This window comes from Neofelis nebulosa, chromosome 12, assembly GCF_028018385.1.
Source record: "Neofelis nebulosa isolate mNeoNeb1 chromosome 12, mNeoNeb1.pri, whole genome shotgun sequence".
Taxonomy (NCBI): domain Eukaryota; kingdom Metazoa; phylum Chordata; class Mammalia; order Carnivora; family Felidae; genus Neofelis; species Neofelis nebulosa.
Window position 1 is genome coordinate 25,137,873 of NC_080793.1, and position 17,880 is coordinate 25,155,752.

Consider the following 17,880-nt stretch of genomic DNA (forward strand, 5'->3'; position numbering starts at 1 on the left):
ATGATTTTATAGATTGTTTGGTTTTCTCTCACTGTTGGGATAGGAGGTATGTTCTCTCGTGGCTTTCTACCTCACTGTGGGTTTTAATTTGAACTTCTTTCATGACTAATGAGTTTGAGCTTTTTTTTTTTTTTTTTTGCAGAGCCAGCTGAATCTTTCTTTAAGAAAAGACACTTGAATTGACTTTTAGTTAGGGGCATGGGCAAGAGAAGATACCCAGGCAGTAGACTACTCCTAAGGGTAGAATGAGGACTGGGGCTGAGCCTCAGGTGGGTCTCCTGTTCCTAGTCACTCCCCTGCACATTCCCCCAAAGGCTCTCCTGTGACAGCCACAGGGGAAGGGTGACTGGGGGAGGGGGAACATCAGTGACTGCTCACTTGGATAAGACATCAGGTGACTTAGACACCAGCTTCCCATTCCAGTTCTCGATCTTCTTCCCAACCATGGCTTTGGAGTAGCTGAGCAGCAGAAGGAGCTGGAGTCCCTGCCAGAGCTGAAGCTGGACTGAAAGGAGCTCAGGCTATAGTTGAGGCCAGGGCTTGTGAGTCTATGGGGATAGACTGAGCTCAGCCTACCTGAGTATCTGCTCATCATCTTTGTATGGATCCTCATGTTCTGCATCTCAGATTCCATCCAGCTCTCCTCACCCTCAAGCAGATCTTGATGTTCAGGGACAGCTTGATGTTCATGAGCTCCTGGTACTCATGCAGTACCTGGATCCTGTCCATACCATGTCCTTCTTGGCTTGCTGCAGGGCAGCCTCCAGCTCAGCCAGCTTGGCATTGGTGTCCTTAATGACAAGCTACCCGCACTGCTCAGCCTCAGCGATGGAGGCCTTCAGGGAAGCCCTTTTTGGCCTTTGAGGGTCTAGATCTAAGCATGGAATTGTCTGATGTTCCGATTCATCTCAGAAATCTCCATCTTTGTACGATAGGGGTTATCCCCATGCTTCCCAGCCAGTGTCTGCTGTTCCTTGTACTTGACCTGGTACATGGTCTCAGCCTTTGCCTGGCTATGGTTAGTAATCTCCTTGTACTGGGCCTTGACCTCTGTGTTGACGCCTTCTGGCCAGGGAGTGGCTGTTGCCCATGAAGAGGACCATGGAGGTGTCAGAGATCTGCGACTGAGGCTCTTGGTTTTCCTCTTCATACAGCGGTCTTAGGGAGTCAATCTTGTTGGGGAGCCACTCCAGGTGGGACTCCAAATTTGCCTTATTCATGTAAGCTTCGTCCCCAGCCTTTTTGACAAGGACAAATTCATTCTCCATCTCTGCAAGCTCTTTGATCTCTCTTTGATCTCTTCCTTATGCTTATTCGTGACGTCCTCCACCAGCCCCTGAATGTTGCCAGGTTCTGTCTCCAGCTTCAGCTTCTTCTGGGCTACTGTGTTCAGCTGCTGCCCAAGGCTGTTGATGCAGCTCTTGAACATGTTGTTCATGTTGCTCTGAGCCATTTTCTGGTCCTGTGAGAGACTCCACTTGGTCTCTGTAATCTGCTTCTGCTCTAGGTTCTACACTTTGTTGATAAAGGAATTGTTTTGTGGAGTTGTTATTTTGGCTCTTGATCTGCTCCTTATCCTGAGTGGGCACGGCCTGGGTGTTGGAGTCTACTCCCAGCTTAAATGGGCTCAGCAGGCTCTGTTTTACCGAGACAGCTGTGATGTTCTATATACCCGTGGCCCTGCTATAGCCCTTGACCACACTCATACTGATGCCCACCTGTGAGAGGGCTGAGGAACCGATGTGGGTGTCAGGCACACTTGTGTATGAACAGCAGCTGAAGGCCCAGGGGCCAGAGGTGGACACCTTGTAGGACTTATGGATCACCCTGATGGACACAATGGAGGCTGCAGTGGAGGTGAGTAGGCTGAACCAGACAGAGGCTTTGAGGAAACACTGAGAAGCTGTTTCTAGGTGTGGGACCTTGAATACCTTTTAATATAACAACCATGTTTTGCATTTACCTGCTCCATTGCCTTCGTCTGAAATGCTTTTTCCTTTTATGCTCTGCCTGTTTCTTCAAGGGTCACTTCTAGGGTCCCTTTGTCCATGCAACTATCTCTAACCATGACTGTCTTCCCTATCAAACCTTGCTTTCTCCACCCCTCCACTTACCCAGTATTTTGTGCTGTTTGAATTAGGGAACTGGGATTTGGGGAAAGATACCACTTTTTTCTGGTTTCTATTAGTTTTCCTTATGACCAGCTAGGAGAAGCAGAGCAGGAGGGTGAGAGGTAGTATACATGCTCAGGGTGGATTTTCCTGGGACTTGGAGAGAGGAATAGGTCACAGAAACAATTTCTTCTAAAACTGTTAAGGCTACACTTCATTTCCCCAAAGAAAGAGTTTACAGTCAGGGAATTTGTAGGAGGGTCATCTCATAAATGCCCTGAAGGCATCCTCCTGGTTTGGGTTGTGTTTTGTTCCTTGCCAGGCACTTTTCCTGGTTAATTGAGCCCAAATTGCTGAAAACAAACTTTCTCGGGGTTATCCTCATCCTGCTGGGTATCAGCTTTCCCTAAAACCAAAATTGCTGCTTAGTCTAGACCTGCACGTTTATTGTTCTATTTTAAGAGAAGCCCCAAATCCGCACCAGAATAGCAGAGGTGGCTGCTCTACACAAAACTGCCTTTCTTTATGGCATTTGCTTGTCTCCCTCACAGCCATGAACCCTTTGTATGCTGTCTGTCCCCAGCAACTTCTGGGCAGACCTCAGCTGCTTTGTTACTGTCTGGGGCAGCAGCAAAGCCAGAAATAGTGTTTTCAAAGTGAAAGAAGAGAAAAATAGGATACGTCTCAGTCACAGAAAAGCAAGCCTGAATTCTGAGGGTGGTCATAAAAGACCACCTGTTAATTAAGCCATGACCAGACATACCTGGCTGTGTGTTCCTGTCTTTCTTTTCCCCTGACTCCGTGGACTGCATTTTTCCTTTACATTTTGCTTCTCTGTCAGCATTTCTGGGTGAATTGGTAAAGCACATCAGTTTTCTATGATTTTTTTTTTTTTTTAACATTTATTCATTTTTGAAAGTGAGAGAGACAGAGCATGAGCAGGGGAGGGGCAGAGAGAGAGGGAGACACAGAATCGGAAGCAGGCTCCAGGCTCCGAGCTGTCAGCACAGAGCCCGACGCGGGGCTCGAACTCACGGACCGCAAGATCATGACCTGAGTCGAAGTCGGATGCTTAACAGACTGAGCCACCCAGGGGCCCCAGTTTTCTATGATTCTTTCCCGTAGTGACCTCAAGGCAGTGGTGTGCTGGTAAACGTTTACTGACCGGCTCTCTGGGAAGAGGAGCCCTGATTTGCAGTGTTTACCCATTTCTGTAGTATAGATACTTTCACCATAGCTGATTAAAAAGATTTTTTAAAATGTTTATTTTTGAGAGAGAGAGAGAACACAAGTTGGGGAGGGACAGAGAGAGAGGGAGATGCAGAATCCAAAGCAGGCTCCAAGCTCTGAGCTGTCAGCACAGAGCCCGATGTGGGGCTCAAACTCACAAACCGTGAGATCATGACCTGACCCGAAGTCAGACGCCCAGCTGACTGAGCCACCCAGCTGTCCCATCATCATAGCTTATTTTAAGCTACTAATGTGAGATCACTGAAAACGGAGTTGGACAGAGACATGCAATAGCACACAATTATATAGCGTCTCCACCATATGAGTGAAATAGGTGTAAGTAACCTCAAGATCATAGATCAGTGATTGGCAAGTGATGGCCCGTAGGCCACATCTGACACATGGCCTGTTATTGTGCAGCCTGTGAGCTAAGATTGGTTTTTAATTTTTTAAAGCATTGTTAAAAAAAAACAATATATGACAGAGACTATCTGTGACTCTCACAACCTAAAGTATTTAGTATTTGTCCCTTTGCAGAAAAAGTTTACTGGCTCCAGCATAGATAACAGTAAAATTTGAATTTTTTTACCGTTGGGTTTTAATATCATTTAACTGTTAATGTATATTATTTAATTTTTTATAACAGCTGTGTTTAACAAGCCACAAATTTCCTCCAAATTGAATAGTTGGTTCTCATGATCTGGTAGGAGCTGACATTAGCACACCACTGCCTCAAGGGTCACTGCTTTAGGGACCTTAAGAGTTCTTTAGTCCAATATCTTCACATTATAGATGCGGAAACTAAGACCCAAAGAGGAGAATGATTTACTCAAGATCACTTGGCAAATTAGTGGCTGAGCCAGGTTTTCTACCCGCTAGTTTTGTTGTGTTTGGTCATTTGATGATGTCTAACAAATACCATGGTCTCTTTTTTATTGCTTTTACCTCTTAACTCCCTGATTTCCCCTGAAGTCTGAGCTGGCACTTGGCACCCTATGGTATGCCCCAGCACCGCACAGCCTGGGCTAACACGTGGAAGCACTGTCACATTGACTTAACTGCGACCCTGTTCACATTTACTGACTTACTCCTTTTTCTGTTGACTTTGAGGATATTCTTTTTCTGTCCTCTAGATTGTTGCCCGGGGTTTTTTTCTCAACTCCTGACTTTTTACCCAGTCTTGGTTTCTTCTGACAGGATAGTGTTCTTGCATCAGCCTCCTTGACCATCACCTCCCCTTTGGGGTTTGCACTGAGCACTCTTCTGCTAAATCCTTGTTCTCATCAGACTGGTACCCTGTTTTTTGTGAGAGAACCTGATTTTTTTCTGAGGTCCTATGGGTGGGGAGGGGAGAACAGAGGAAGCTGGGTTGAGAAAGAGGAAAATGCTGGTATCAGGGGTGTGTGACTTGGGTTGCATCTCCTGTGAATTGTTGAATGAGGAGAAGGATCCAGGCTGGAGACAGAGAGGGAGAGGTACAGAGAGGAAAAGAGAGAAGAGAGGGAGAGGGAGGAGAGAAGAGAAGCAAGGAGCAGAGATAAGCTCCGGGTTCCATGGCTCCCATAGTCCCATGAGGCTGGGGTGCTTTGAAAGTGTCACTAGTAATCTTATAATCAACTCCCACATACTTTGAGCTAGTCTAAGTGGATTCTTGCTCCTTGTGACCAAATTTCTTGCTCCTTTTTAAAAATTTAAAAAATTTTTAACTTAAAAAAAATTTTTTTTTAATTTGTTGTCAAATTAGTTTCCATACAGCACCCAATGCTCATCCCAACAGGTGCCCTCCTCAATACCCATCACCCACCCTCCCCTCCCTCCCACCCCCCATCAACTCCTTGTGACCAAAATGGTCTCCAGTTGAAACACTGGAAGTCTCAGAATGTTTACAGACTGGGAATAGCCGAGGTCCTGAGAGCAAATGACCCTGTGAATGAGCAGGCACCTTTCCATAGGAGTCCCCTGTCTGTCCAGAAGCTATGGCAGGGTTCCAGTTGCTTTCCGCTGTTTTCACCCCTCTTTTTCCAGAGTGGTTGAATGCCAAAGGATTGTTTATAGCACCATTAATGTGGTTGAAGGCAGCGGCAACTACAGCCTGATTTTGATGTATGCTAAGTTTCCAAAAGAAAGTGATAAATTATAAAAGATCTTCTATGAGTGTGAAAGTAAAAAAAAAAATCTTAGTTTGAAGAAACTTTTCATTTTATGTTTATTTCTATGAAGCAAAATTACCTGTTCATTGTTAATCAACAACACCTGTAAAGAAAAAAAACACCTGTAAAGAAAAAAAAAATATAGTCAGAATTGTATTTCCCTATAAATAATACTTTCACTTTGACTTTCTGCCTGTCCATCTTTACATAGGTAAACTTTTGCACAGTTGTGTGCAAAATGATACACACATTTTTCAGTTATGGAAAGTTTCTATGTTTCTATAATCTGTGGCATTTTTCATTTCTCATGGTTGAGTGACAGTGTTTCTAGTGGATTTGCCACAGTTTGCTTAATTTATTCTATAATTGGATGTTTAGATTGTTTCCAATTTTTGCTCTCATTTTCAGTAATTCAGTGAACATTTTTTTCTATTTGATTTTATAATCAAAATGCAAAATTCCTCAGCAAAAATCCCCAGAGTGGGATTACTGGGTGATGTGGGAAGGCTAGCTCAGGAAGAAACACTGGGTTTAGAGTCAGAGACCTAGGATTGATCTTTGATCTACTACCAGTGTGATCTTGTGCAAATTACTGCATGTCAATGATTTACAGTTTTCTCACCTGTAAACTTGACTTATACTAATTCATACCTCATAGGATTTTGAGGAGCATTAATGAAATAATCGTAAGTATTAGCACATAGCATACTTAGATGAGTTAGTTGAAAGAGGATAGACATTTTTATTCTTTTTGTTCCATATCACCAAGTTCTTTTTCAGAAGATAGAATCATCAGTGACAATGAGTATATGCAGATTTGAGGGCAAACTTACCTGAATTGAATTTTATGATTTTAAAGGTCAATATAAGACCTAATATATTAAAAGATACTTAGGGATATTCTGAAGTGTGCAAAAGAAATGCTTAGATACTAAAAAGTAAAATAAATAAATTACCACAGTAGGCAAAGCACAGCACGGTATGAAATGACAGAACTAAGAGAAAGGATCAAAGAGACTGAGGTGGGGAGAGAGCTGTGGCAGAGGAAGTCAGTACTTTTCTGATGCATCTCTAACCTTTGCCAGGTCTGCTTATGGGTGGGCCCTGCTCAATAGTTCCCTTTCCTCTAAATGAGCAGTGCACAGTTCTCTCCCCGGACCCTGGCAGATGCTCCCCAACTCCATTCTTCTCTGCCCTCCACCCTTAGGGGAGCAGATGTAGTGCGGGGAGGGAACAATGCCTACATTGTAAGCCCAGCTCTCACACACAACTCCGTGCCTCCCTCCCCACCACAGAGGCTGCTGCCCATGCTGCCAGAGCCTTCAGCCCACTCCTGTGCCCGCTCAGACTCCTTCCTGCCAGACCCCAGGGGGCAGACAATGCCTACTTGTACTCAGGCCCTGGTTTCCTTCTTGCAAGGAAGCCGACCTCCCTTTGCAGAATAGCCTTTGGCTCATCTCTGACTTAGGATGGCAGGATTCTCTCTCTACAGCTGAGTCCTTGGCACTGGAAGAAGGGACAGTCCCCTAAATTCCAAGGGATCTGGAGGAAATGACTTGAGTCTATTCCTTCTTCTTGTGAGACTTAAGTGGTCTGGACTGTTAAATGAAGGGGAAGCATCAGAACAACTATGGTGAGCCCATGATTCACAACTGTTCTTCTGGAAAAGTCCATAGTCTCTATAGCATGGTCCTTTTTGAGCACCCATGCTGTGGGCTGAAAAAAACAACTCTGCATCAGGCAGATTTAAAATCCAGTACAAAAACTTTCTGATGTGGGTAGTAGATTTCTTCTCCTTTAATGGAGCTTGATATTCTATAAAGCTCTTTCTCATCTATTCTCTTTGAGGGAGGCGGGAGTATAAACAGGGAAACCGAGGCCCAGGGATGGAGAGTAGTTAATAAGTTTGGAACTGGGACTTTGGAATCTAGGTTATTAGTCTCCTGGGCAAAATTGTGTTCTTTCTGCCACACCATACTGAGCCTCGTGAAGAGCATGGAGAGGGCCGGAAATGAGCAACCTCAGGGATGCAGAAGAGGATCCCAGGGGATAAGCCTGGAGGGGCTTTGCCAACAGCAGAGCTGCTCTGGGAGGAGCTTACTGAGTAGAAGCCATACAGGACTCTGAGATTTCTTCTCAGTTGGGTTTTCACCAGAGCTCCTTTATGGTTTCCTGCAGTCACCTCTCTCCCCAGGGATCTTTGGCTTCTAGTAGGACTGAGAAGACTGCTCTGAGCTAAGCCTTTGTGAGATGCCATGGACTGAGGGCAGCTGCTCAAAACTGGATTGTAATGGCTGGAGGATCTCCGATCGCTTAGATTAGAGATCGATAGTCTATATTTTTCCCTTCTAATTGACCCTCAGTGTTTCTCCCTTCTCATCAAGTGTGATCATTTTAAAAGGAAAGTCCCCCTGCTCAATAATTTTCCATGGCTTCCCATTCCCTCAGGAATAAGTACAATCCCTGCAAGATGACATACAAGGTCTTTGTGGGCTTGTGCTGGACCCTAGCCCCTGATCCTCCTCCCCACTACTTTTTCTCTGACTCCCACCCTGGCCCTATGCTCCCTTTTTAAAAAACTTTGGTGAGTTTCCTAAAGGGAATATGCTGTTTTATGCTTCCATGCTTTTTTCCATGCTGTGCTCTCTGCCTGGAATGCCTTTCTTATTTTGAAAAAGAAAAAAAATTTATTAAAAAATTTTTTTTTATTTGAGAGAGATGGGGGGTGGGGAAAGCGAGCACTGGGGAGAGGGGCAGAGGGAGGGAATCCCAAGCAGGCTCCATGCTCAATATAGAGCTGCTATAAACATTGGGGTGCATGTGTCCCTTCAAATAAGCATACCTGTATCCCTTGGATAAATACCTAGTAATGCAATTGTGGGGTCGTAGGGTAGTTCCATTTTTAATTTTTTGAGGAACCTCCATACTGTTTTCCAGAGTGGCTGCACCAGTTTGCATTCCCACCAGCAGTGCAAAAGAGATCCTCTCTCTCCACATCCTCGCCAACATCTGTCGTTGCCTGAGTTGTTAATGCTAGCCATTCTGATAGGTGTAAGGTGGTATCTCATTGTGGTTTTGATGTGTATTTCCCTGATGATGAGTGATGTGGAGCATGTTTTCATGTGTCAGTTGGCCATCTGGATGTCTTCTTTGGAGAAGTGTCTATTCATGTCTTTTGCCCATTTCTTCACTGGATTATTTGTTTTTTGGGTGTCGAGTTTGAGAAGTTCTTTATAGATTTTGGATACTAACCCTTTATCTGATACGTCGTTTGTAAATATCTTCTCCCATTCTATCAGTTGCCTTTTAGTTTTGCCGATTGTCTCGTTATGCAGAAGCTTTTTATTTTGATGAGGTCCCGGTAGTTCATTTTTGCTTTTGTTTCCCTTGCCTCCGGAGATGTGTTGAGTAAGAAGTTGCTGCGGCCAAGATCAAAGAGGTTTTTGCCTGCTTTCTATTCGAGGATTTTGATGGCTTCCTGCCTTACATTGGGGTCTTTCATCCATTTTGAGTTTATGTTTGTGTATGGTGTAAGAAAGTGGTCCAGGTTCATTCTTCTGCATGTTGCTGTCCAGTTTTCCCAGCACCACTTGCTGAAGAGACTGTCTTTATTCCATTGGATATTCTTTCCTGCTTTGTCAAAGATTCATTGGCCATACGTTTGTGGGTCCATTTCTGGGCTCTCTATTCTGTTCCACTGAACTGAGTGTCTGTTTTTGTGCCATCTCCTTTTGCATTCTGAGTTGGATCTTTATGATGGTGGCCCCTGGCTCCCACTGGTCTCACTGTCCATGTCACTAGAGTCACACTGGGTGCTCTCAGTTCCTGAAAGATTTCTTCCTGCTTTAAGAACTTCACAATACTATTTCTTTTGTGTAGAGTGCTACTCCCTCAGTTTTGACATGCATGAGCCAGCCTGACTCTTTGTCAGCCCACCTAGCCTATGAGATGGGAGACCTTGGATTCTGGTGTATGAACTCTTTGAGCCATGTGATTGCTTATTGCTAATAAGGCTTACACGTGTGTGCCCGTGGGGTGGTCACCATGCTTTAAAAGAGTGAAGAGGGCGCCTGGGTGGCGCAGTCGGTTAAGCGTCCGACTTCAGCCAGGTCACGATCTCGCGGTCCGTGAGTTCGAGCCCCGCGTCAGGCTCTGGGCTGATGGCTCGGAGCCTGGAGCCTGTTTCCGATTCTGTGTCTCCCTCTCTCTCTGCCCCTCCCCCGTTCATGCTCTGTCTCTCTCTGTCCCAAAAAATGAATAAAAAACGTTGAAAAAAAAAAATTTAAAAAAAAAAAAAGAGTGAAGAAAAGAGAAAGCATTCTGGTGTCTTGAGGCATAGAAGAGGAAAGAAAAGGAAGGAAGGAAGGTAGGAATTAATCAGTCAGACTCTTATCAGATCTAAGTCCAAATTCTGGCCTCTCACTCATTAGGTGTGGGATTTTGGACAAGTTACTTAGTCTCCCTAACCTTAGTTTTCTCATTTGTAAACTGGGGTTAATAATGGTTTTTGTCTCTCATGGTTTTAGTGTGTGTAATGAAGTTTAGCACAGTGTATGCTGCATAAGTCCTCAACTTCATTTATAATTCATTTATTAGAAAACACAGTGTATGTGAATATATAAGCATTTATTCAAAATCACTTCAAAATCTCTTTTCTCCCTGCTTCTTCCTTCATCTCTTCTCTCCCTTCCTCTGCCCCTCTGTTTTGTCTTTTTCCTTTCCTTCCTCCTCCCTTCCTCCTCCCTTCCTCCATTCCTCCCTCCCTCCCTCCCTTCTTTTTCCTTCCTTTCATAAACTTTGTTGGATGCCTACTGTGTGCCAGGCAATATCCCAGAGTCTGGGAAAAGACTTTGGTGAGAAGAATGTGTGTTTTGTTTTCTTACCCACGTCCCTGAGTGAACTTTGAATTTGTCTATATGACTTAGTCTCAAATGACAGGCCCAGCAAATCTAAAGAGGTTAGGGGTGGTGGGGTGTGGATAAAAAGGTTCTGGGGATGAAAAGGTTTCATCTGGGTCTCTCATCTGGTCATCCCCAGATCTCTCCTTTCCGCCCACTGCCCAGCAGGGAAGTCTCCACTTGTGATATGAAAATGCCCTTTCTTTTTTTTTTTTTTTTTTTTTTTTTTTTTTTTTTTTTTAAATTTATTTTTGGGACAGAGAGAGACAGAGCATGAACGGGGGAGGGGCAGAGAGAGAGGGAGACACAGAATCGGAAACAGGCTCCAGGCTCCGAGCCATCAGCCCAGAGCCTGACGTGGGGCTCGAACTCACGGACCGCGAGATCGTGACCTGGCTGAAGTCGGACGCTTAACCAACTGCGCCACCCAGGCGCCCCTGAAAATGCCCTTTCAACAGCACCAGTGTGGAAGCTCAGATGTTTGTAACAGTTGCTTAATTTCAGGAACAGAGATCTATTTTGCCAACTTATGCTCCCACCGGGCCTCTCTCTGCACACTGTGAACTTGGAATGAAATCCAAACCACGAAGTCTTAAACTCTTGAAACTTAGCAGGGGGAAACAAAAGGGAGGGGATGGTGATTTCCAGGTTCAAAGAAAAAAGCTTCACCAGGCTCATGGATGAAGGAGTTGACCTAAAATATAATCATCCAGAAATAATATTCTGAAGATTTCCTTTACTAGAATCAGAGACCTATTGGTAAAACTTTCTTTGTAACTGAGAGATATAGAAAGGTAATGTGGGGGAATAGTTCTCCTTTCCAGAGCGTTCAATCAAGAGTTGTTTTGTGATGTCACCTGCTCAGAGAAAATGTTTTCCTTTTTTGGCTAGGAAAGATCATCTGTGGCAAATGGATTTGTAAGTTTGAATTCCCAGTTATATTGCTTACGTTTTAGAGGTGTATTTCACAATGACCCTGTCCCAAGATGAAGAGGCTTTAAAATGAGTGAGACCAAAGACTATTAGCATAGTTCAAAGCAGATTGGCCATTCATAGGCATACTGGGATTATGAAAGGTAATTACTCTGATGTGGTATTTCCTATTCCTCCTTCAGAGTGCACCTCAGATTTCAGCTTCTCTGTAAAGTGTTCCTATTCCTCTTCCCCTCAGCCTGTGTCACCTACTTCCCCTGGCCTATTCTCCTAACTCCTGTCAGCTGCCTCCTGCCCCAGATTTGTGGCCTTCTCACTAGACCTGCTGGTCACACACCCTGCCCTAATCTGCTGTCTTCAGAACCACCACTTGGGCCCCTCACAAAGCCTGAAATCTTGGGGAAAAGGGTGTGGGGTGGGGAGTTGTAACTTATCCAAAGTGATGGGCGTTTCCTCATTCAATACCACTCTGAGTCAGAGGGCTTTCTTAGTCTACCTGTGTGCTTGTAGAGAGGGGAATGAGAAGAAATATGGTTCCTGCACCAGTCCCTGGGAGGGGTTGCTGGCTATGATAGTAGTCTGAAAGCTCTAGAAGGAAGAACTGCATGTACAGAGCCTGTCCCAGGGATCAGACGTGGCTTAGCCAGCCTTACCAGTCCTTTGGTGGAGAAGGAGGAGAGGTTGCAGAAGACAGTTTTGCTGGCCTGAGTTGACTTAGATCATGGGTGTGGTGAGGCCTGGGACCATATGAAGGCTACGTGGGTGAAGAGGGGTCTCAGCAAACTGGGGGGCATGAGATTATGGTGGTTTTTTTTTTTTTTTTTTTTTTTTTTTTTTGGTCTTTTTCGTTTTAGTTTATTGTGTTTTCTGACTTAAAACTTTTTTTTATATGAGTTTGGTTGACACATAATGTGGTATTAGTTTTGGGTGTATAACAGTGATTCAGCATCTGTATAGTTATGCTGTGCTCACCACTAGTGTAGCTACTGTCTATCACCATACGATGCTATTATCATATTGACTATTCCCTAGGCTGTGCCTTTTATTCCTGTGATTTATTCATTCCATAACTGGAAGCCTATATCTCCCATTCCCTTTTACCCATTTTGCCCATGCCTCCACCTCCTTCCATCAGTTTGTTCTTTGTATTTATAGGACTTAAAAAACTGCTTCTGTTTTTTGTTCGTATATTTTATTTTTTTAGAGTCCCCATATGAGTGAAATCACAAGGTATTTGTCTTTCTCAGTCTGACTTATTTCCTTAAGCATAATGCCCTTGTGAGCATATGGTTTAAGTTCTGTTATCGGTGCCCCAGAAGTTAGGCCCATGAATCTAACTTGATAGGACTGGAAGAAGCTTCTGGAAGAGTGGGAACTAAAATCCTAGAGCTTTGCTGGGTGACAGGTCTTTAGTATGGGGCAAGAGAAGGAGAAGCTTATACCTCGAGGCAAGATCCTTCCTGCTTTCTAGCTTTGGATTCAAGAGCCATGGTTAACTCTAACACAACCCTATCTGTGAAGTCCTCAGATCTCTCCTCCAGGAAGCCTTAAAGTCTGGCCTGGGCTGAGAAGGAGAGGAATGTACACTCCCTGGGCTAGGAGGTTTGGCTTCCAGAAAGGACTCTAATATGAAGCTTTTGTGGTAGTATCGAAAATGGTGGTTTTAAAACAAGTTTACAGTTTATTTGACACCACCCTTCCAAAGGTGGAGCCTAAACTGCTTTTGAATATGGGCTTCCCTTTAGACTCACTTCTAACTAGTGGGACATGCCAGAGGGGTTGCTACATGACTTCTCAGGCTAGGTTTGGAAAGGCCATACAACTTCTTGGAACCCAAGCCGCCATGTTGTAGGGAGGCGCAGGCCACAAGGAGAAGCCATGTATGGGTACTTGAGCTGATAGGACCGGTTCAGGTCTCACCTAACAGGCAGCTTCCATTGCCAGACATTAAATGAGAGAGCCTTCAGATGAAATGAGATGAGCCCTCAGCTGTTGACCCTACCCTGTTGATGCAACCTGCCATCACCAAGTCCTACCCAAGTTGCAGATTCTTGAAAGAAATAAATGTTGCATTGTTTTAAGTCACTAAGTTTTGGGGTAGTTTGTTACATATCAAAGAGGTAACAAGAACACAAAATGCCAGAGTTATCTGGCTTCTGTCATTTGTTAGACATGTGGGTATGTTGTCTTCCGCCCCCCAGCAGGAGAATTATTCAGTAAATCATGGCACACTCAAAATGCACAATATCCTACAACCATTAAAAATGCTATTTTTGAAGAACTTCTTTATAATTTTTTTTAATGTTTATTCATTTTTTGAGAGGGAGAGGGGGAGAACATGAGCAGGGGAGGGGCAGAGAGAGAGAGAGAGAGAGAGAGACAGAGAGAGACAGAGAGAGACAGAGAGAGAGAGGGAGAGGATCCGAAGTGGGCTCTGCACTGACAGCAGAGAGCCCATTGTGGGGCTTGAACTCATGAACTGTGAGATCATGACCTGGGCTGAAGTCAGATGCTTAACTGACTGGAGCCCCCAGGCATTCCTGAAGAATTTCTAATGACTTGAGAAAATGCTCTTTTTATAGTATTGAATTAAAAAATGCAAGTGCAACTCTGCATATATGCTAGAATCCCAACTTTGTTTTAAAAACATGTGCATATGAAAATAAAGGGGAACACGTGTATACGATCAAGTGGTAGGATTATAAGATATCTTTAATTTTTGTCCATTTTCAATTTTCTGTAATGTATATATGCTGTTATTATAATGAGAAAAAATTGTCACATTAAAAGAGATGAACTGTGGCTTTCTTTTTTGTCACAGAAAACAGTGTCATTTTCTCATTCTTAATTTCCAGTTTCCAATTTTGCATAAGGGGAGACTTCATAGTCATTCTAGGAAATGGTTCCCAGTAGATAATAGTAATTGAAAAACTGACTTTATCAAAATGAATGTAATTAAGTGAGTTTTCATCAGAGTTTCAAAAAAAAAAATAGCTCTTTTGTTCTTCCCTTATCCTCTTCTTTTTCTCTTATATAAGCTTGACCAAACCATGTTTCATCATAATGAATGTCAGAGTCTTCTAAAAACTTCCTGCTTCCTGGAACAGTCTCTTGGAGCTGCCTCCGTGTCCTGCTCCGATTCCCATACCCAAACTTAGGATTTCCTTCTCCTTTAGCAGCAAGAAATATCTTTCTGGAACTGTATCTGTAAAAGGCACATTTGTGGTACAAAATTAGTCTCCAGATGAAAGCTTTCTCTCTATACAGTCCTAATTCAACGTTGTAATCCAGGAGATAGTAAATGAGTCAAATAATGTTAGATTTGGAAGAAACCCCATAGATGATCTGATTTACCTCTTTCTTCCAAAGAGAGGGAAATCCAATGGTATTCCCAAGGTAATGGCATGAATGAAGAAACACCAGCATCAGGGCCACGTTTTTCTGACTGGAGACAGCAGAGCCTGGTGGAAAAAATGAGGGTGTTGGTACCAGACATCCTTGGGTTCATGCGTTTGCTCTGCTAGTTATTGACTGTAAAATTGGACGAAGTTACTTAATCTCAGTTGCCCCATCTGTAAATTGAGGAGAATAGCAGGTACCTTGAAGAACTGCTGTGATATTAGAAATACTATATTTCATCCTTCCTTCAGATGATCAAAAAAAAAAAGTTGCTCTTGCTAGGCTTTATTTGAGCACATAGTTTCTTCAGAAGAATCAGTTCAAAGATCACTGATACAGACAAGTACAGACCCAAGAAACAAATATAGGCATTTTCAAAGTCCACAGTTTTAAACACCTGAGTTAACAAATATCTTTCCCAGGCCAACACCGTCCTCCTCCCAAGCTGACCAGTTTGACTCTTAACACTTGGTGGGTTGTCATTGCGCCTTCACCTCATTTGCCCCCCTAGCCAAATACCTCATTCTCCTCCTAGTGTCCATGGTTTACTTCTGTACCCATTTTTAATTAAAAAAATTTTTTTAATGTTTATTTACTTTTGAGAGAGAGCGAGAGAGCGAGCGAGTGTGAGAGGATGAGAGGCAGAGAGAGGGAGACACAGAATCTGAAGCAAGCCCCAGGCTCTGAGCTGTCAGCACAGAGCCTGATGTGGGGCTTGAACTCAGGAACCATGAGATCATGACCTGAGCTGAAGTCAGATGCTTAACCAACTGAGCCACCCAGGCACCCCTGTACCCATTTTTAAAAATAATCCTTTTCCTTCTTCTGTATCTTCTAACACATGTCAGTTACCCCAGAAAAAAAATCTTTTTATTTTATCCATAAATATAAAAAACTCCCTAAGTCCTAGAGGCATGTATAATATACTTATGGTCATGATTCATTTGTGTGTGGGAAAATGAAATCCATATGCTTTTGCTTTAGTGTTATTAGATTGTAATAAAACATGATTAAAAGTGAAATAACATTTTTCATCCATCAGATTGAGAAGAATAACAAATACTTATAATATCTATTATTGATAAAGGTGAAGGGAAATTTATATTATTATATACTATTATGTTAATGGTAATTAATATATGTAATACTATGTACTAATGTTTTGCATCAATAAGTGATTATTGATGCAGCCCTTTTGGAGAACATTTTGGCCAAATCTGTTAGAATAAAAAATGTATTTATCCTTTATTTGGATGTATGAACAAAGAGGCATGTTCGAGAATATTTACTAAAGCATTATTTATGATAAAAAACCACAAGTGTTTCTTGGTAGGGAAATGATTAAATGAATTAATGGTTCATTCATTTTATGGAATACTCTGAAGAAGTTAAAAATAAATGTGATAGATCTATGTTTGCCAACATGGAAAGGTATCTAAGACAGTGTTATGTGAAAAGCACAAGATGGTGAACAATGTGTATCGTACGATACTATTATATAATATGTAATTACATTAAAAAATGTGGAAGGATATACTCCAAATTGGTAAGAGTGGTTATTTTTGGAGAGGAAAGTGGGTTTTTTAGGAAAAAAAATTAAATAATTAGGATGTTTTTACTTAGAAAATTTAAAAAAACAAATAACATTTTAAAATTCAATTATGACTAAAACCCACAAAAACTCCCCATGTGATTCTGATGTTTATACAGGTTTGGAGGCCAAACTGTGTAATCTATTGCTCTGTAACAAATTACCTTACATTTAAAATTTAGCAAATTAAAGTAACATACTTTTTAAGGATGGATTACCTAGCCCCCTGCTTTAGGATCTCTCAAAAGACTGCTCTCAAGGTGTTATCTGGGGCTGTGATCTCATTTCATCAGTCAATTGAGGAAGGCTTTGCTTTTAAGATCACTCACATTGTTTTTGGCAGAATTCAATCTCTCATAGGCTGTTGGATTGAGAGCTTCAGTTTTTTATGGCTATTAGGCAAAGACCACCCTCATTGCCTTGTCATGTGAGCCTTTCTAATATGGCGGCTTGCTTCATCAAAGTGTGTGAGTTGAGAAGGCAATAGAGAGAGACCAGCAAGATGGAAATCAGTCTTTTGCAACCTAATCATGGAAGTAACGTGCCCTCACTTTGCCATATTCTATTCATTAGAAGCAAGTCACTAGGTCCAGCCAATGCTACAGAGGGAATGGATTCCACAATGACATGAATACCAGGATGTGGGGGATCACTGACAGCCACATAGGATCCTGCTTACCACAGAAACCACTGGCTTAAGTAATTATGAAAACATCTGAAAATGAACTTATTTTTGTCAAACACCATCATTCATATTTTAGATTTGCTTGTTCAATTGCACTTTAATTATAAGAATTACTTAAATATTTTTAATTTTTTTTTTTTTTTTAACGTTTATTTATTTTTGAGACAGAGAGAGACAGAGCATGAACGGGGGAGGGGCAGAGAGAGAGGGAGACACAGAACCGGAAGCAGGCTCCAGGCTCTGGGCCATCAGCCCAGAGCCCGACGCGGGGCTCGAACTCACGGACCGTGAGATCGTGACCTGAGCTGAAGTCGGACGCTTAACCGACTGAGCCACCCAGGCGCCCCTTAAATATTTTTATACCTTAATGTATTTCTTAAACAATATCTCATATTGGTTAAATATACCTTTTTGGACCAGCCTAAGAACTCCATCATCATCTAGGTCAGAGTTTCCATGGGATAATGCATTTGAGTTCTGTACAGCACTTCCACACATTATGGGGACATCATTCACTTGTAAACTGGGGGAATAGGACCGCTCAATCTAGAGATTAAGATGACCAGTATATTTTCAAATCTCTCTCAGAATTTGCTTGTAATGGGTGTTTGCTTCAGTTTACATTGCTGTAGAAATACCACCCCAAAACTTAATGGCTTAAAACAACAGCAACCATTTTATTATTGTTAATGAATTGGTGGTTGACTGTAGTCAGCTGTTCTGACCAGTTGGCTGGAGCTGAATGGTGTAGGATGACATCACTCATGTGTCCGGTGGCTGGCAAACCGGTTGTTCAGCTGGGACAGCTCTTCTCCATATGGACTCTCATTCCCCAGTAAGTTAGCCTGGGCTTCTGCATATGGTGATCTGAGGACAAATCTCA

General features: G+C 42.7%; 1 pseudogene; it reads right to left on the reverse strand.

The window, feature by feature from the left end:
- Nucleotides 1-374: 374 nt before the first annotated feature.
- Nucleotides 375-17,880, reverse strand: part of LOC131490744 (keratin, type II cytoskeletal 8-like) — a 57,687-nt pseudogene continuing 40,181 nt past the window's right edge.